This window comes from Choloepus didactylus, chromosome X (genome assembly GCF_015220235.1).
Source record: "Choloepus didactylus isolate mChoDid1 chromosome X, mChoDid1.pri, whole genome shotgun sequence".
NCBI lineage: Eukaryota > Metazoa > Chordata > Mammalia > Pilosa > Megalonychidae > Choloepus > Choloepus didactylus.
In genome coordinates this window covers 23,722,618-23,743,896 of record NC_051334.1, presented here as the reverse complement: position 1 = coordinate 23,743,896, position 21,279 = coordinate 23,722,618, and the positions used below count along the sequence as shown (strand labels likewise).

At 39.1% G+C, this 21,279-nt stretch overlaps 1 protein-coding gene across 2 annotated transcripts in view; it reads right to left on the bottom strand.

Annotated features, from left to right (window-relative positions):
- Nucleotides 1-21,279, bottom strand: part of POLA1 (DNA polymerase alpha 1, catalytic subunit) — a 353,204-nt gene that overhangs the window by 207,376 nt on the left and 124,549 nt on the right. The window lies entirely within an intron of this gene.

Sequence of the window (21,279 nt, the reverse complement as noted above, 5' to 3'; positions counted from 1 at the left end):
ATGCTAGTCTTATATATCCCCCCACCCCCAAAGTACTCTGTGTATACCACAATACATCACTCTATCATAAAAGTTAAAGCTAAGAGACTTGAAGGAAATTAAGGGCAGAGATCGAGTGTTAGTCATTAAAAATTACCCAAAGCTTGGCACATAAAAGTAATTCAATGAACATTTATTTCCTAGGCTTCAGTGAAAGGAGGAAAATACCCAAATGGTCTAACTTGAGAAGAACAAACGCCATGGACTGATAAGTGCATCTCCACAACAACAGGACCCTAAAGCTAGTTACAAACAGTGGCAATTAAACCCCCACACAGTACACATTTAAAGTCTGGCTCTTTCCATGCAAGAAATGATGAGTGAATCATTTTTAATCCCACATTCAAATATAATGTATGTCATATTAACAAATATTCACTCAAGAGAAATGAATTTCTACCCCAATGATAAAGGCCCGTTAATTATAAACTTGACTAAAAGTGTACCTTCCCATATAACTCTTGTTCCCAGATAAAATGACTTTGTTTTAAATCCCTAATTTACAACCTAGACCTTCTGGTAGCTCATGTGTAAAGAATATAAAACACTTTGAATAAACAAAGCTTCCTGAAACGTTTCTCCTCCCCAAGAGACACACTTAATGATATTTATGAGTATCTCTCAATTATTGCTCTACAATTTGACAGGGCTTTAATTTGGATCTGAAAACTTTTTAAGTACCACAAAACTATGGCTTTGAATATGTGAAACAAAAAGTGAACTCTCCTGTCTTCTAATTTCTTGCCCCCAGCATGAATATTTATTCATCTTGTGGATTTTTAAAAATCCACTTTACATTCTGACTTTTTAAAACTGTTTTCACCTTTAAAGAAACCTTCCTTTTACACCATTCTTATTCTCTATTCCTCCTCCACTCCAACCTCCAGTTTGGAAGCTCATGCCCCGTATGTTTCACCTGAACTTAACATGCATTGCTGCCATACTTAGGATTCTATCTGACACAGGACCCTGGAGAGCATGTAGGCTGGCTTTAAAATGCACTTGAGCCAAATCAACTCACCAACACAAGAGTTCAAGTACGAGCCTACACTCTTAAATATTAAATTCCCAGTAAAAAAAAAAAACCCTAAGATATTTGGATTGAAACTAAAGCTGGAGATATTAAGGTCAAGAAATCTGAAAATCCCCTGAAATTGGTAGGAAAAATTTGAATGTGTGCCTAGATGCATTTTTCTAGGAAAATCCTGTCCACAAGGAGGTTTAAGAAAGGATAAAATTTGAAATTTGGATTTAACTACAAGTACCACTGAAGATGCTCCAATTAACCTTAAAAATAGAGCTTTCAGCTTTATTAGAATTCACATAATGCCCATGAGCCTAGGAACACATCCACCCAAAGGTCCTTGCCCCTTGCTTCGAAGTGAGGTATTTTCAGCCCCCTATGGTATATTTCCCTCACAGAAAAACACGTATGTGTCAAAAGGCTCAGAGATTTGGCTCTCTGATTGACTCCTCACATAACTCATCTGGGGGCTAATTAAGACATGGCCAAACTATGCCCGCGCTTTGGTGAGCATCAGTGCGCAAGCAAGTTTCACACAACCTGATTAAAATTGACTCAAAGTGTCTTACTTCAGTAATCACTTAGACGGAATGAATTTTATATTAGTGGGATCAAGCATGCACCAGGCCTCGGTGGAAATGAAAAGGGCTTATAGTAATAGGATTTATAAATCCACCTATTAGCTTAATGGCTAAATGATTTACATGTAACTTTCTCCCCCACCCCGCCTTCCCTCACCCTTTAACTCAGTAAAAACTATGCTTGGCATTTTCGACTGCAGTGCCACACACAAAGGAAATAGCCTTTCTATTTTGGGACATTCTAATTTCTAATAATGGCTTGGGTAGCTACCATTAACTCTTTCAAAGCACAAATAATTGACTAATAAAATTAAGTATTCTATAAGGCCTGAAAGTGCTTAATTGATCATAATTGTCTATTTGAGAAGAAGGCGTCAGGCTGGCTATGCTCAGATAATGAAGTTGGGCAATTCTGAAGCACTGCAATCAAGATAATACTTACAGCTAAAAAGGACATTAGCATTTTCCAGAATCTGCAACATTTTCTTTATAACTGAGGTCATGGGAAAATCTGACTAGAAAACTTTGAGCTCCCAGCCCCCACAAATGGCAGATTTAACAGGTCGGCACTTGTCAATACTAAGCACTTGGGCTGATGCTCAATGCCAGAAGAGCACAGAAGTGGTGGTCTGGAGGAGAGCCTGAAGTTGGAGAGTGACCAAGGTGCTGCCATCACCATTTTGACAGAAGTATTTCTGATTTCTAGAAAGCTCTTTTTTATGATCAGAGTGTGACAAGACAGTGAGTGGACTGTTCATCATTACTCTCCACTTCAAGGAAGGCCCCAGGAGGGAGAACTTTTTGAGCCAGACACCTTGAAGGGCAACGCCCTTGCACAGTATCAGAACTAAATATTAAATTCTGTTCTATATTGACCATACTTTCTACAGGCCCTCTTATAGCAAGTCTTTTTTTTTTTTACAAAGTGGTGTCCTTTGCCCCCCTCACCATTTTATTAGAAGTTCAGAAAATAGACCCTATAAGTAGCTATGATTAAAATACAGAGGGTTCCCACTTCAAAGAAAAACCTTTCAGAAAGATGGTGTAAGTTTAGGAAAATATAATTGTGTTCACCTGTCCAGAGATACATGTCTTATAGTCACATGTTCAGGCATGCCTCCAGAATCAAGATATTTAGAGATAAAATAAAGTATTGCTGTTTATCAATCACTTTTTCTTCTATCTCATTATCTTCTGTACTTTCTCTGGGAAGAATTTGGGGGAAATTCTGGGATTAAAAAAACAACAGATGGACAGCAAGTTGAGAAAAGGCATTTAGGATGGATATGCAGAATATGAAGAAGATAAAATATCAATATAAAGACAATACAAGATTTGGCTATTCACTGCTAAAAAAAATCCCCTTCGCTTCTGAACTTCATGCATTTCCACTCTCTAATTTAGCCAAAGCTCAAGCATTTGCTACAAATTACAGGAAGCACTGCATTTTCTTTTTGTTTAGAACTCCAAAAGGAAATTCATTCATTCATTCATTCACCAAAAAGTGTTTACTGAACACTTCTCATGTGCTGATAGGGAACACAAAGGTGAAGGATTTAGACATGATCACTTCCTTCTTATAGTGGAATAGACAACCAAACAGGCAATTGGGAAAATGTGTGTGTGTGTGTACACATATATACATACATACACATAAATATATATACACACATACATATATACATACACACGTACATATTAGGGGCCTCTGGGGTGGGAGTTAGAGAAAAGTTCATGGAAGCAGATGTATATAGTGGCAGGTGAGTCACAGGGAATACAAGGAAAAAAGAGGTCAGGGAAAATGTTGTAGGACAGAGGGAAACTCAATGGTGACTAAAGAAAATTGAGTTTTCAAGAAAGTTCCCAAAAGAGTAAAGTTTTTTTTTTTTAAATGGGAAGAAAACTAAAAGCATAGCTGAGGCTAGAGTGCTTGGGGAAAGTGGGGAGAGGGTGGGAGAGAAGTCCAACTGTGAAGAGCCTTTAAGCCACCTTAAGGACTTTAAACTGGGAGTGACAAGTGACATAATCAGATTGACAGTTTAAATAGATCTGTCTTTTATAAAGCATGTGGAGAACAGAATGGGGGTGGGGGCAGCGTCCAGGGAGAAGTAATGAGGCTTGTCTAGCATAACAGCAGTGGCAATGGAGACAGAGAATCACAGGTATTTAAGAACTGAATCTACAGGACTTAGCATCTGTCTGGATTTGGGGCATGGGTAAGAGATAAGAGCAAGAATGGTATCCACGTTCTTGGCTTAACAACAGGGAGACAGTGCCATCATTCATTGAGAAAGGGAATGCAAGAAGGGGCACGGGTCTGGGAAGAAGAACCATAAGTGCAGTTTCGAAATTGTTGACTACCACGTGGCTGTGGGGACATCCATATGGCAACCACAAGGAGGCAGATGGAAGCTAAGATGCTCAGCAGAGGGATCACGGGGAGTTTCAAGGACAAAAAGTCCAATGCTCAATACAGATGAAATATATGAATAAATCAAACTAATGCCAGCCTGCAGATGATAACAGCACCCACCAAAATGGATGACACAGCTTAGGGAAGGGGCAGCAGGAGAAAAGGGAGACCAGGCAAACCAGCACCAAAACCATGGTCATGGTGCTCGAGTGGGAGGTGCTCTGTGGATCTCCTAATCCTTCATCCCTCCTCCTGTACTTTCCCTTTCAGCTATCAGATCCCCAATTTTACTGTCACAACTGGCAGATGTCACACAATCCTGGGACCATCAGCAAATGTGATGTAGGCTGCCACAATCAGACGGCCAGGCACCACACAGTGACCTTTAATGAAAACGATCCTAACAGGTAGCTAGTGCCTAATACAAATAACTGTATTAAATCTCCAAACAAAGTCAAAAAAGGAGAGAACCTTGCCTTTTCATGAGCAACCAAAACAGCGACAGTCCACAGCTCAACATATAGCAAGCAAAAGCTTTGCAGTGGCTCCCCTCCTTGAGCACAATGTGGCAGTACTAATGGGCGCACCGGGAAGATTGGACACCAATCAATTTACTTCACAAGTACAGAGACTCCCATAGCTCCAACACAACCATCCTTTTCCCTGCCACTCTTCTGCATTTGTGAGGGGGAGATCTTTTTTTTAATGTCAAGTTTCGTACCACTTGTTACCAGTTAGGATTTATATTTATCCAATAAAAGAAAAGTCGTGATGGGGGAGGGGATTCCCCTCAGTTTCTAAATTATATTCTTCATGCCCTGTGAGAAATTATCTATAGCATAAGAGATTAAATTAATTGCCTTTGTAACTAATTAGATTTTATAACATCAAACACCATCTCAATTTTCACAGTCCTTTAACCTCAGAACAAGCCACTGTTTTGATAGAACAAACAGCTGTAGCTCAGGCCTTGGGTGGTAGGAGGAGCCTGTGCAACCTCCTATGAAAGACAAACACTTCAATCATGGCCCAGAAATTCCACTGGGTGGTAAGAAGCCAGGAGTCCTACTCCCTGCCGTGGGACCCCATGTGCTGATCTACAGCCTTTCTCTCTGACCTTTACATATGAAAAACGATCTTTTCTTTTTCCCTAAAGACGATCTCCTTTGTTCCAACCCTCTTAAACCTTGTGACTGCAAATGGCACAGCTAGGACGAGCCACACATCACTGGCATGTCGGTACCCAGATAAAGAATGCAAGCAGTAGATCAGATTCCTGTCAGCTGCAAAAAAGCCGGCACTTCAGCTGCTTCTCATTCTTTATTTTTAAATGGCAGGATGGGCTCAAGGGCATGGTGGCCTGTCACACAAGAAGAGACTAAAGATTAAAAAAGATAAAACCAAAAACCCTTGAGGGTGCACAGACTGAACATGTGCTTCAGAAAAGTGCACCCAGAATTTTAAAAACCAACTATGAGTGTTTCTCTTAATGACGTGGTGGGGGAAAAATTGTTTACAAGAGCAAAAAAAAAAAAAAAATCAAACTAACTACAGATCAGTTCTGAGTCCATGGAATTAACAGGTTAATTCTCCTGCTACTAATTTGTAAAACACTTATTTTCAGAACACTGATCCCAGATCATTAAAATGTTGGGATGTGCTATCAGTGAAGAAGTTACCTACTTGATCAACCCTAAGAACCAAAAGAACATGTAAAATTAAAAATAAATAAATAAATTTTAAAGAGTATGGTTAGAGAAAAGCACTTACCTATGCAGAACACAAAATGTTTCTTTTTTTTCCCCTATACCACCACCAGCACCACCAGATCATTCTCAACTAATTCTTACAAGCTGAAGACCAACTTCAATTTTGATGTATAAACTGCTTTTGACGATGTTTCATTTTAAACAGATAAACACTTAAAAAAAAAATGCAAGCCGAAGACACCCTTTTGAGAAACTAAGAAAACAGATGTGGAAGACATTTGTTTAGATGAAGAGGAATTTTCGCTTTTATAGGAATACAATGATTCATGAAGAGGAAAAAAGTCTGTCATCAAGTTTACTTCAATAGATACTCTTGGGTTTGAGGCAACTTTCTAAATATGGCCATTGCTTTTCTTCACATCTCATCTCTCCTGAAATATCTCAAACTACCACTAACAAACATTACTTTTATTGTCTTTGTTCTTTTAAATTTTCTGCTTAGTTAATATATTGTGCAGGGGAAAAAATTAAAAACAACTCTGGTGCTAGCGCATGACATACTTGCTTTTATTGCTTAGGTAGCTGGACAAAATACCTTTTGCTTAGTGATTTATCAAAAACATGCCAGTTTGTGATTAATAAAACATTAGGAATATAAGAAATCCTGAGCGTTCCTGAACTTCAAAAGAAAATGGAATAAAAGAATAGTTTTCCCATGAATGTCTATCAAAGAGAAAAATATCCTTTCTCAGTTTGTCTGTTTAATAGAGATGCTAAGAAGTAAAACAGGAAAAGAAAAACAAGGGCATTGGGTTCAACCTGAGCAACTGCTTAAGAAATTTCTCTCCTTCCATCCTCTGCCCCATGCCCATTAGCTGCTCCCCAATCAGTGTGTCTGTCTACAGGTCACTCTTTGGGTTAAGAGGCACATGGACTGCAGGTATGAGGTACTTTATTTTCATGCTCTTTTTTCTCCTCAACAAAAGGGCAAGGCAAAACCAGCCAACAGTGCTCAATTTTTTGTTTCCTAAACCAAAAAACCTCACACTTCCCTAACCCGTCAACTTTTGCTATGACCCCAATTAAGAATTACAGACACAAAGAAATAATAATCTTTTCTGCAATATCCCCATCTGCCAATATTTTCTCACTTCATTTTCTATAATTTCTACTTCAAAAACAGAAGTTTTAGGCAATTCCAAATATAACAACATAATTCTGAATGTGCATTTTCAAACTACACATATCTTTGCCCCCCAAGATGGGACTCACTGAGGCACATATGGCTCAATCTATGACCCCCGTACTAGTATTTAAAATTCTTCCTCTCTCCTTTATTTCTAAATTCTACACCCAATCCTCTTGAATATAACCAACAATCTAATGTCACACTTCACTCAGAAGACTGAATACTTAATGATCAATGTTCCCTAAAGATATCCTTTCCTAGCTCAATATACCACTTCTCTTTGCCATCTTAGGAGTAATCCTCCATAAATCCCCTAATTCGACAAGCATTTACAATAGGCTCAACAATGGGGGAAGTATGAAAGGAGTTTCACTGTCTTCAAGGAACTTAAAAGACAAGTGATCACTTCCAACTAAGCAGTGTTTACTGTCTGACAATGAAAGGACAAGGACTCAACAGCTGTCTTGCAGGAATTCAGAGGTAGGATATTCATTAGTTCACTCACAATAGGCAGAATCAACGAGACCCTAACAAGGGACTCATCAACTACAACATTCTCTTTGTAGGCATGACTAACTCTTCAGATGAGTCCAAAAGGAGAAGGAGCATGGCACTGGGTCCAGGCAGGGAATAATGTCAATTTTAAAAGGGAGGGAGGGCAGTGATGATCAATGAAGAATGGGAGGAATGGTTTCTGACACTATCATTTAAATGTCCTTGGCCCTACCTACTGCATCATAAAGAAAAGGAAACAATGAGGTGCAAGGGTCCAGATCAGGGGCAGTCATAATATCCAGAAATCTGAGATCAAGTGAGCATTAGTGGCACAGCCAATTTGCCCCATAAGGTCTAGCTTTCTTGTTTCTTTGTAGTTCACAGTGTCTTTCCTTTCAAATAAGACTCTCACATCTTGCTCACAGACACAGGGGACTGGTGGTTTGATGGGCTGAGCCCTCTACCACGGGACTTGCCCTTGGCAAGACTGTTGCTGCAAAGGAGAGGATAGGCCTGCCTAGAATTGTGCCTAAGAGCCTCCTCCTGAATGCCTCTTTGTTGCTCAGATGTGGCCCTCTCTCTCTAGCTAAGCCAACCCGGCAAGTGAAATCACTGCCCTCCCTGCTACGTGGGATCTGACACCCAGGGATGTAAATCTCCCTGGCGACGCAGGATATGACTCCCGGGGAGCAATCTAGACCTGGCATCGTGGGATGGAGAACATCTTCTTGACTAAAAGGGGGATGTGAAAGGAAATGAAATAAGCTTCAGTGGCGGAGAGATTCCAAAAGGAGCCGAGAGGTCACTCTGGTGGGCACTCTTATGCACAATATAGACAACCCTTTTGGGTTCTAATGAATTGGAATAGCTAGCAGTAAATACCTGAAACTATCAAACTACAACCCAGAACCCCTGAATCTTGAAGACAATTGTATAAAAATGTAGCTTATGAGGGGTGACAAGGGGATTGGGAAAGCCATATGGACCACACTCCCCTTTGTCCAATGTATGCACGGATGAGTAGAAAAATGGGGGCAAAAAAAAAAAAGCACCCAGTGTTCTTTTTTACTTTAATTGTTCTTTTTCACTTTAATTTTTACTCTTATTATATTTGTGTGTGTGGTAATGAAAATGTTCAAAAATTAATTTTGGTGATGAATGCACAACTATATAATGGTACTGTGAACAAGTGAATGTATGCTTTGTATGACTGCATGGTATGTGAATATATTTCAATAAAATTGAATTAAAAAAGAAAAGACTCTCACATCTTCCCTTCCCAGCATCTTTCACCTTTTCCTTCCCACTGTTGCTTGTCTTCCTGTTTCTGCAGCATCTATTGCTCCTCAATTAAGGGTTAATCATTCACTTGACAAACACTAATAAAAACACCCTGTACTGCTCAAGACATGGTGTTAAAAACTCTTAGAACATGAACAAAATATAGTCCATGCCCTTAGGGAGCTTGCAATCTACACCTCAATTCTTGACAATGACTTCATTTCTTAGACCCCAATACTGTAACATGTATGCTGCCTTGTAGCTTCCTTCTCAGAACTCAATTCAAAATGTTCTTTCAAAGATTAGTAAAATATCTTCCTGCCAAAATCAATGCTCACTGGCTTAGTTAGGTTCCTCAACAATTATCTGAGTATCTGCCCTGATGGAATCAAAAGGCTCTTCACTGTTTCCCTTTCATTATCACTATCTTCCACCGGATCCAAATGACACAGCCCATACACGACAATGCCAAATTTCCTGTGGAGGGCACAACTACTCCCGGCAGAGAACTACTAACCTGTACCAATGACTAGAATAATCTATGTGATCCTTGTGCACATGCTTGAGAAGTGACTGATTTGTCAAAAAGTACACCGATTCCAGACACAGGCCTGTTGTCATCAAGATTATTTAGTGCAATCCTATAGCTGTATGTTACCCAAGATGGATTTTTCATGTTTAGGCAAACTAAAGTCTCCAAATATGCCAGATATATTTCCTGCACCCGTCCAGTTCCACTCTCCACCTTGCTCTCTGGGAGGGAAAGCTGACCCAATGGACTACATCAAAGTGTTCTCTTGTCCCTAGTGCGTTCACAAGTGCGTTTGGCTAATGGGGAACACTGCAGAGATCAATAAGGAGGAAGGGAGAAAAGTGAGGGCAGGTTACTTATGCCCCTGGCTCCCTCCCTAAGGGGTCAGTTAGGGATTGACTGGATCCAAACATCCAAGATTAGGAGGCCCTCTTCACCCAACTCCCTCTTTTCCAGTTATGTATCTGTTCCTTTCCCTCACCCCTTCCTGCCTAAAAGTCTAACAACTCTGCTATTACTAGCCCTGGATTTCACACTACGCTCTTGTGGTTTCCCTAATCGCACTTTTGTGAATAATCCCTTTATTAAATCTTCCTATTAAATCCCAGTGTTATCTCTTTTCTGCCAGGACCCTGACTGACACCCTAAATGAAATTGAAAAACAAAAAAAGCAGTTTTAAAATGTTCCACCTGAAGCTCTCTCCTCCTGAAAGCAGGCTAAGAAGCACTGCATCTGGAAACCCTCGCCTGTTAAGATTTGTAAATAGGAAGATACATATGAATTTCCTTTAAAGAACAAATTTATGCTGTCTCTTTTTTACTGTGACATATTAACTAAAAATGCTCAAATTTATATTTCCTTCAGTCCATCTTATCCCAAAGAGACAGAAATACAGTAAAACACTATTTCTAACTCACGATCTTGCCAATTTTCACAATTTATAATATGTTGTTATTATTATTATGCTAACTTACATAGTTATTTTTCCATGTACATATTTTAGGTCTCTAATTGCACTGTACATTAATGTTGAGGACCAGGACTCTGTTTTCCTCAATTCATTCAGGCCCGCAATAGCTCCTTTAACAGAGAACACATTTTAAAAAATATTTGTTGACAGTTGGAAATAGCATCAACAGAAACAGAATGTAAGGGAATAGGAAAGCCAGCCCCAGGAGATATGCTCAGTTGCTTTAGTGTTTTCCTATTAGGCTTGCCTTATCAAGAGATTTTGCCACCAGAAGAAAAATATCAGTTTTACAGTAGGGTGAATGTAAAATTTTAGGAAAACAGCCATATACCCATCAGGATTATTTTCCACAAGTAGCCAACATGAAACAGAATTCACAACAGAGACAGGAAGAAGAGTAGGTGGAGTTAGAACAGAAGGAAATGAGGAGGCTCAACAAGAATTAATTACTGGTAATTACACATGCTACAGCCTCTCTTCTTTCTCCACCCTCTAGCTAATCAACAGTGGGAACAGATGTGGTCTGTGGTATTGGTGGGGGGGGGTGCTTGACAGCTGTTTGGAGAACATGCCATTAAAAAGCAGCCTTGTCCAAAGAAAGCCAAGAGTTTTACTGTTTGAAAGAAAAGAAAAGAAGTAATGAGAGGCGGGGCAAGATGGCAGACTGGTGAGCTGTATGTTTTAGTTACTCCTCCAGGAAAGTAGGTAGAAAGCCAGGAACTGCGTGGACTGGACACCACAGAGCAATCTGACTTTGGGCATACTTCATACAACACTCATGAAAACGTGGAACTGCTGAGATCAGCGAAATCTGTAAGTTTTTGCGGCCAGGGGACCCGCGCCCCTCCCTGCCAGGCTCAGTCCCGGGGGAGGAGGGGCTGTCAGCTCCAGGAAGGAGAAGGGAGAACTGCAGTGGCAGCTCTTATCAGAAACTCATTCTACTGATCCAAACTCCAAACATAGACAGACTGAGACCAGACACCAGAGAATCTGAGAGCAGCCAGCCCAGCAGAGAGGAGACAGGCATAGAAAAAAAACAACACGAAAAACTCCAAAATAAAAGCGGAGGATTTTTGGAGTTCTGGTGAACATAGAAAGGGGAAGGGCCCTGAGGCGCATATGCAAATCCCGAAGAAAAGCTGATCTCTCTGCCCTGTGGACCTTTCCTTAATGGCCCTGGTTGCTTTGTCTCTTAGCATTTCAATAACCCATTAGATCTCTGAGGAGGGCCCTTTTTTTTTTTTTTTTTTTTTTTTAATCCTTTTTTCTTTTTCTAAAACAATTACTCTAAGAAGCCCAATACAGAAAGCTTCAAAGACTTGCAATTTGGGCATGTCAAGTCAAGAGCAGAACTAGGAGAGCTCTGAGACAAAACGCAATAATCCAGTGGCTGAGAAAATTCACTAAACACCACAACTTCCCAAGAAAAGGGGGGTGTCCGCTCACAGCCATCATCCTGGTGGACAGGAAACACTCCGGCCCATCGCCAGCCCCATAGCCCAGAACTGCCCCAGACAACCCAGTGTGACCGAAGTGCTTCAAATAACAGGCACACACCACAAAACTGGGCGTGGACATTAGCCTTCCCTGCAACCTCAGCTGATTGTCCCAGAGTTGGGAAGGTAGAGCAGTGTGAATTAACAAAGCCCCATTCAGCCATCATTTCAGCAGACTGGGAGCCTCCCTACACAGCCCAGCAGCCCAGAACTGCCCTGGGGGGACGGCACTCACCTGTGACATAGCACAGTCATCCCTCAACAGAGGACCCGGGATGCACGGCCTGGAAGAGGGGCCCACTTGCAAGTCTCAGGAGCCATACGCCAATACCAAGGACTTGTGGGTCAGCGGCACAGACAAACTGTGGCAGGACTGAACTGAAGGATTAGACTATGGCAGCAGCTTTAAAACTCTAGGATCACCAGGGAGATTTGATTGTTAGAGCCAACCCCACCTCCCTGACTGCCCAGAAACACGCCCCATATACAGGGCAGGCAACACCAACTACACACGCAAGCTTGGTACACCAATTGGACCCCACAAGACTCACTCCCCCACTCACCAAAAAGGCTAAGCAGGGGAGAACTGGCTTGTGGAGAACAGGTGGCTCGTGGACGCCACCTGCTGGTTAGTTAGAGAAAGTGTACTCCACGAAGCTGTAGATCTGATAAATTAGAGATAAGGACTTCAATTGGTCTACAAATCCTAAAAGAACCCTATCAAGTTCAGCAAATGCCACGAGGCCAAAAACAACAGAAAATTATAAAGCATATGAAAAAACCAGACGATATGGATAACCCAAGCCCAAGCACCCAAATCAAAAGACCAGAAGAGACACAGCACCTAGAGCAGCTACTCAAAGAACTAAAGATGAACAATGAGACCACAGTACGGGAGATAAAGGAAATCAAGAAGACCCTAGAAGAGCATAAAGAAGACATTGCAAGACTAAATAAAAAAATGGATGATCTTATGGAAATTAAAGAAACTGTTGACCAAATTAAAAAGATTCTGGACACTCATAGTACAAGACTAGAGGAAGTTGAACAACGAATCAGTGACCTCGAAGATGACAGAATGGAAAATGAAAGCATAAAAGAAAGAATGGGGAAAAAAATTGAAAACATCGAAATGGACCTCAGGGATATGATGGATAATATGAAATGTCCAAATATAAGACTCATTGGTGTCCCAGAAGGGGAAGAAAAGGGTAAAGGTCTAGGAAGAGTATTCAAAGAAATTGTTGGGGAAAACTTCCCAAATCTTCTAAACAACATAAATACACAAATCATAAATGCTCAGCGAACTCCAAATAGAATAAACCCAAATAAACCCACTCCGAGACATATACTGATCACACTATCAAACACAGAAGAGAAGGAGCAAGTTCTGAAAGCAGCAAGAGAAAAGCAATTCACCACATACAAAGGAAACAGCATAAGACTAAGTAGTGACTACTCAGCAGCCACCATGGAGGTGACAAGGCAGTGGCACAATATATTTAAAATTCTGAGTGAGAAAAATTTCCAGCCAAGAATACTTTATCCAGCAAAGCTCTCCTTCAAATTTGAGGGAGAGCTTAAATTTTTCACAGACAAACAAATGCTGAGAGAATTTGCTAACAAGAGACCTGCCCTACTGGAGATACTAAAGGGAGCCCTACAGACAGAGAAACAAAGGACAGAGAGACTTGGAGAAAGGTTCAGTACTAAAGAGATTCGGTATGGGTACAATAAAGGATATTAATAGACAGAGGGGAAAAATATGACAAACATAAACCAAAGGATAAGATGGCTGATTCAAGAAATGCCTTCACGGTTATAACGTTGAATGTAAATGGATTAAACTCCCCAATTAAAAGATATAGATTCACAGAATGGATCAAAAAAAATGAACCATCAATATGTTGCATACAAGAGACTCATCTTAGACACAGGGACACAAAGAAACTGAAAGTGAAAGGATGGAAAAAAATATTTCATGCAAGCTACAGCCAAAAGAAAGCAGGTGCAGCAATATTAATCTCAGATAAAATAGACTACAAATGCAGGGATGTTTTGAGAGACAAAGAAGGCCACTACGTACTAATAAAAGGGGCAATTCAGCAAGAAGAAATAACAATCATAAATGTCTATGCACCCAACCAAGGTGCCACAAAATACATGAGAGAAACACTGGCAAAACTAAAGGAAGCAATTGATGTTTCCACAATAATTGTGGGAGACTTCAACACATCACTCTCTCCTATAGATAGATCAACCAGACAGAAGACCAATAAGGAAATTGAAAACCTAAACAATCTGATAAATGAATTAGATTTAACAGACATATACAGGACATTACATCCCAAATCACCAGGATACACATACTTTTCTAGTGCTCATGGAACTTTCTCCAGAATAGATCATATGCTGGGACATAAAACAAGCCTCAATAAATTTAAAAAGATTGAAATTATTCAAAGCACATTCTCTGACCACAATGGAATACAATTAGTCAATAACCATCAGAGACTTAGAAAATTCACAAATACCTGGAGGTTAAACAACACACTCCTAAACAATCAGTGGGTTAAAGAAGAAATAGCAAGAGAAATTGCTAAATATATAGAGACGAATGAAAATGAGAACACAACATACCAAAACCTATGGGATGCAGCAAAAGCAGTGCTAAGGGGGAAATTTATAGCACTAAACGCATATATTAAAAAGGAAGAAAGAGCCAAAATCAAAGAACTAATGGATCAACTGAAGAAGCTAGAAAATGAACAGCAAACCAATCCTAAACCAAATACAAGAAAAGAAACAACAAGGATTAAAGCAGAAATAAATGACATAGAGAACAAAAAAACAATAGAGAGGATAAATATCACCAAAAGTTGGTTCTTTGAGAAGATCAACAAGATTGACAAGCCCCTAGCTAGACTGACAAAATCAAAAAGAGAGAAGACCCATATAAACAAAATAATGAATGAAAAAGGTGACATAACTGCAGATCCTGAAGAAATTAAAAAAATTATAAGAGGATACTATGAACAACTGTATGGCAACAAACTGGATAATGTAGAGGAAATGGACAATTTCCTGGAAACATATGAACAACCTAGACTGACCAGAGAAGAAATAGAAGACCTCAACCAAACCATCACAAGCAAAGAGATCCAATCAGTCATCAAAAATCTTCCCACAAATAAATGCCCAGGGCCAGATGGCTTCACAGGGGAATTCTACCAAACTTTCCAGAAAGAACTGACACCAATCTTACTCAAACTCTTTCAAAACATTGAAGAAAATGGAACACTACCTAACTCATTTTATGAAGCTAACATCAATCTAATACCAAAACCACGCAAAGATGTTACAAAAAAGGAAAACTACCGGCCAATCTCCCTAATGAATATAGATGCAAAAATCCTCAACAAAATACTTGCAAATCGAATCCAAAGACACATTAAAAAAATCATACACCCTGACCAAGTGGGGTTTATTCCAGGCATGCAAGGATGGTTCAACATAAGAAAATCAATCAATGTATTACAACACATTAACAAGTCAAAAGGGAAAAATCAATTGATCATCTCAATAGATGCTGAAAAAGCATTTGACAAAATCCAACATCCCTTTTTGATAAAAACACTTCAAAAGGTAGGAATTGAAGGAAACTTCCTCAACATGATAAAGAGCATATATGAAAAACCCACAGCCAGCATAGTACTCAATGGTGAGAGACTGAAAGCCTTCCCTCTAAGATCAGGAACAAGACAAGGATGCCCGCTATCACCACTGTTATTCAACATTGTGCTGGAAGCGCTAGCCAGGGCAATCCGGCAAGACAAAGAAATAAAAGGCATCCAAATTGGAAAAGAAGAAGTAAAACTGTCATTGTTTGCAGATGATATGATCTTATATCTAGAAAACCCTGAGAAATCGACGATACAGCTACTAGAGCTAATAAACAAATTTAGCAAAGTAGCGGGATACAAGGTTAATGCACATAAGTCAGTAATGTTTCTATATGCTAGAAATGAACAAACTGAAGAGACACTCAAGAAAAAGATACCATTTTCAATAGCAACTAAAAAAATCAAGTACCTAGGATTAAACTTAACCAAAGTTATAAAAGACCTATACAAAGAAAACTACATAACTCTACTAAAAGAAATAGAAGGGGACCTTAAAAGACGGAAAAATATTCCATGTTCATGGATAGGAAGACTAAATGTCATTAAGATGTCAATTCTACCCAAACTCATCTACAGATTCAATGCAATCCCAATCAAAATTCTAACAACCTACTTTGCAGACTTGGAAAAGCTAGTTATCAAATTTATTTGGAAAGGGAAGATGCCTCGAATTGCTAAAGACACTCTAAAAAAGAAAAACGAACTGGGAGGACTTACACTCCCTGACTTTGAAGCTTATTATAAAGCCACAGTTGCCAAAACAGCATGGTACTGGCACAAAGATAGATCAATGGAATCGAATTGAGAATTCGGAGATAGACCCTCAGATCTATGGCTGACTGATCTTTGATAAGATCAAGAAAAACTGAACTGAGTCATAATGGTCTTTTCAACAAATGGGGCTGGGAGAGTTGGATATCCATATCCAAAAGAATGAAAGAGGACCCCTACCTCACCCCCTACACAAAAATTAACTCAAAATGGACCAAAGATCTCAATATAAAAGAAAGTACCATAAAACTCCTAGAAGATAATGTAGGAAAACATCTTCAAGACCTTGTATTAGGCGGCCACTTCCTAGACTTTACACCCAAAGCACAAACAACAAAAGAGAAAATAGATAAATGGGAACTCCTCAAGCTTAGAAGTTTCTGCACCTCAAAGGAATTTCTCAAAAAGGTAAAGAGGCAGCCAACTCAATGGGAAAAAATTTTTGGAAACCATGTATCTGACAAAAGACTGATATCTTGCATATATAAAGAAATCCTACAACTCAATGACAATAGTACAGACAGCCCAATTATAAAATGGGCAAAAGATATGAAAAGACAGTTCTCTGAAGAGGAAATACAAATGGCCAAGAAACACATGAAAAAATGTTCAGCTTCACTAGCTATTAGAGAGATGCAAATTAAGACCACAATGAGATACCATCTAACACCAATTAGAATGGCTGCCATTAAACAAACAGGAAACTACAAATGCTGGAGGGGATGTGGAGAAATTGGAACTCTTATTCATTGTTGTTGGGACTGTATAATGGTTCAGCCACTCTGGAAGTCAGTGTGGCAGTTCCTTAGAAAACTAGATATAGAGTTACCCTTCGATCCAGCGATTGCACTTCTCGGTATATACCCGGAAGATCGGAAAGCAGTGACACAAACAGATATCTGCACGCCAATGTTCATAGCAGCATTATTCACAATTGCCAAGAGATGGAAACAACCCAAATGTCTTTCAACAGATGAGTGGATAAATAAAATGTGGTATATACACACGATGGAATACTACGCGGCAGTAAGAAGGAACGATCTCGTGAAACATATGACAACATGGATGAACCTTGAAGACATAATGCTGAGCGAAATAAGCCAGGCACAAAAAGAGAAATATTATATGCTACCACTAATGTGAACTTTGAAAAATGTAAAACAAATGGTTTATAAGGTAGAATGTAGGGGAACTAGCAATAGAGAGCAATTAAGGAAGGGGGAACAATAATCCAAGAAGAACAGATAAGCTATTTAACGTTCTGGGGATGCCCAGGAATGACTATGGTCTGTTAATTTCTGATGGATATAGTAGGAGCAAGTTCACAGAAATGTTGCTATATTAGGTAACTTTCTTGGGGTAAAGTAGGAACATGTTGGAAGTTAAGCAGTTATCTTAGGTTAGTTGTCTTTTTCTTACTCCCTTGTTATGGTCTCTTTGAAATGTTCTTTTATTGTATGTTTGCTTTCTTTTTAACTTTTTTTCATACAGTTGATTTAAAAAAGAAGGGAAAGTTAAAAAAAAAAAAAAGAAAAGAAAAACAAGGAAAAAAAAAGATGTAGTGCTCCCTTGAGGAGCCTGTGGAGAATGCAGGGGTATTCGCCTACCCCACCTCCATGGTTGCTAACATGACCACAGACATAGGGGACTGGTGGTTTGATGGGTTGAGCCCTCTACCACAGGTTTTACCCTTGGGAGGACGGTTGCTGCAAAGGAGAGGCTAGGCCTCCCTATGGTTGTGCCTAAGAGCCTCCTCCCGAATGCCTCTTTGTTGCTCAGATGTGGCCCTGTCTCTCTAGCTAAGCCAACTTGAAAGGTGAAATCACTGCCCTCCCCCCCTACGTGGGATCAGACACCCAGGGGAGTGAATCTCCCTGGCAACGTGGAATATGACTCCCGGGGAGGAATGTAGACCCGGCATCGTGGGACGGAGAACATCTTCTTGACCAAAAGGGGGATGTGAAAGGAAATGAAATAAGCTTCAGTGGCAGAGAGAATCCAAAAGGAGCCAAGAGGTCACTCTGGTGGGCACTCTTACGCACACTTTAGACAACCCTTTTTAGGTTCTAAAGAATTGGGGTAGCTGGTGGTGGAAACCTGAAACTATCAAACTACAACCCAGAACCCATGAATCTCGAAGACAGTTGTATAAAAAAGTAGCTTATGAGGGGTGACAAGGGGATTGGGAAATCCATAAGGACCACACTCCACTTTGTCTAGTTTATGGATGGATGAGTAGAAAAATAGGGGAAGGAAACAAACAGACAAAGGTACCCAGTGTTCTTTTTTACTTCAATTGCTCTTTTTCACTCTAATTATTATTCTTGTTATTCTTGTGTGTGTGCTAATGAAGGTGTCAGGGATTGATTTGGGTGATGAATGTACAACTATGTAATGGTACTGTGAACAATCGAAAGTACGATTTGTTTTGTATGACTGCGTGGTATATGAATATATCTCAATAAAATGAAGATTAAAAAAAAAAAAAAAAAAGACATAATGCTGAGCAAAATAAGCCAGGCACAAAAAGAGAGATATTGTATGTTACCACTAATGTGAATTCTGTGAAAAATGTACAATGTTTTATACTGTAGAATGTAGGGGACCTAGAGATACCAATTAGTGGAGGGGGAATGATAATCTAATAAGAACAGATAAACTATGGAGGGTAATCTCAATGTTATGGGAATGCTCAGGAATGATTATGGTTTGTAAACTTTCTTGGATATAGTAAGATCATTTTGGAAGCAATAGAGTTATTTTAGGTTTTTTTTTCTCTTATTCCTTTGTTTTCTTAGGGGTTGTTAATTTTCTTGGGGTATGGTAGGAACATGTTGGAAGCAATGTAGTTATTTTAGATTATTTGTTTTTCTTACTCCTCTGTTTGGACAGGGTTTATTAATTTTCTTGGGGTATGGTAGGAACATATTGGAAGCAAAGTAGTTATTTTAGGTTATTTGTTTTCCTTAATCCATTGCTTTGTTTGAAATGTTGTGGGGTTTTTTTGGTTGTTGTTTGCCTGTTTGTTTTTAATTTTTTGATAAACAAAGTTAAAAAATTGAAAAAAATCAGTAGAAAAATGGGAGTAAAAACTAAATGACAAATAGGGTGGGATGGGGGGATGGTTTGGGTATTCTCTTTTCACTTTTATTTTTTATTCTTATTCTGATTCTTTCTGATGTAAGGAAAATGTTCAGAAATAGATTGTGGTGATGAACGCATAACTATATGATCATACTTTGAACAGTTGATTGTATACCATGGATGACTGTATGGTTTGTGAATATATTTCAATAAAACTGAATTAAAAAAAAAAAAAAAAAAAAGAAGTAATGAATAATGACCACAGTCTTACTTTGAACTTCAGCTCATTCAGGCCAATGAAAAAAAGTCTTTCTTCTGATTTCTGATAAACCATAGCAGTAGCTTTGATATTTTCTGTTACAAGAGTGCCTCAGCATTTGAATCTATTTCACATATCTCATCCAAGTACTCTCGAAACCAGTACAAAGATCCAACTACTCCTTGCTGAGTAACCATTCAATAAATCTTAACTATGATAATGATGGTCACAATAAAAACTCTTAAAACTCCCCCTACAGGGAATACCAAGTTAGGATGAAATAATCCTGAATTTGCTAGACTATCTTTTGGATACTCTTCCATGTGATCAGCACTCTAAACAACATGGAACGCAGAATATCCCAGTTTACTTCTTATGCAATTTAAAGTAAAGAATGCAACACACCATCAAGGCATATAATCTTTCCTAAAAGATAAAAACACAAACCAAAGCCCAGGAATAAATTAAAAATCAATACAAGAAATTCACCAAGGCTTTAGCAGGAAATGTAGTAACTTATAGAACAAAAGTTTTAACCTCTTTCTGGTAAGGAGTTGCTTCTGCTACATCCAAAGTCTGATAACGGGCTGGGAGGGAGGGTCAACAACATTCCCACCCCATCTGGGACACTCCCAAGGCCCAAGGAATGGAGGAGACAGGTGACACAGATCTGGCTTCAGGAGCCATCAGTTGACTGCTATCCATGATCTGAAACTCTTGGCCTGGAGCAGCAGAGAACCTTTTTGAACTCAGAACCAATTAAGTTCCAAAAGGCTGTAAATAAGTCCATTTGCTCACAAATCCAAAGTATTACTCTACAAATGACTGGTTACGACACTGATTGATGGCAAGCAAATTGACTGCTTTTGCTGAAGGGTGCAACTGTGTTGGAAGCGTTGAAAGTTCTTGAGTAGCTTAACAACTGCAAGTTCTTCTTAGGTTAAATATTACTTATATATATATGCGGGGGTGGAGGTGTATATACACATAGAATGTTTAAGAGTGCACATATTTGCACAGGCAGAACACTACACTAATTTCCCATATCTAATGTCATTAAACTGAACCTGCATATTCTCAAATTTACTTTTATGCATTCTTGACAACTTAAAAATATTTCATTCAGTTCCAGCTTATGCAAATTGCACAAACTATGAATTCAATCCTGTTGGAAATAATTAGAGAAAGAGAGAGGGGTTGGGAATAGGAAAGGAAGGTAAAAGCTAATGGCTGAACAGGAATAAAGATTTTTAGAATGAAGCCACTGCAAAAATAAAAGGTGAGTGCAAGCACACTTGGGACTCAAAACTACATACTGATGGCAACTAAGAGTCAGCAATGAGCGGGCTGGGGGTGAAGGAGCCCCGGGGAGATGGGTGTCAACAACTTCTGAGTTTGAAAACCAGAAAGGCAATGAAAATGAATGAAAATCAGAAGGAGGGTGCCTTGAAGAATGCATATTATCTGCGACAAAGCAAACTTTCAGTTAAACAAGGGATAGGAAATGAAAATGAAAATATAGTAAGCTTCATTACTAAATAAAAGGATCATTTGCATTATATTTAGAAGGCTTATTTTTTTGCAATTTTATTGATATAATCACATAACATACAATCATTCAAACTGTACAGTGTTTCACAGTATTGTCATAATTGTGCATTCATCACAAACTTTGAACATTTTCATTACTCCAAAAATAAAATTAAAATTAAAATTAAAAAATCCAAAACATCCCATTCCCCTCCTCCTCCC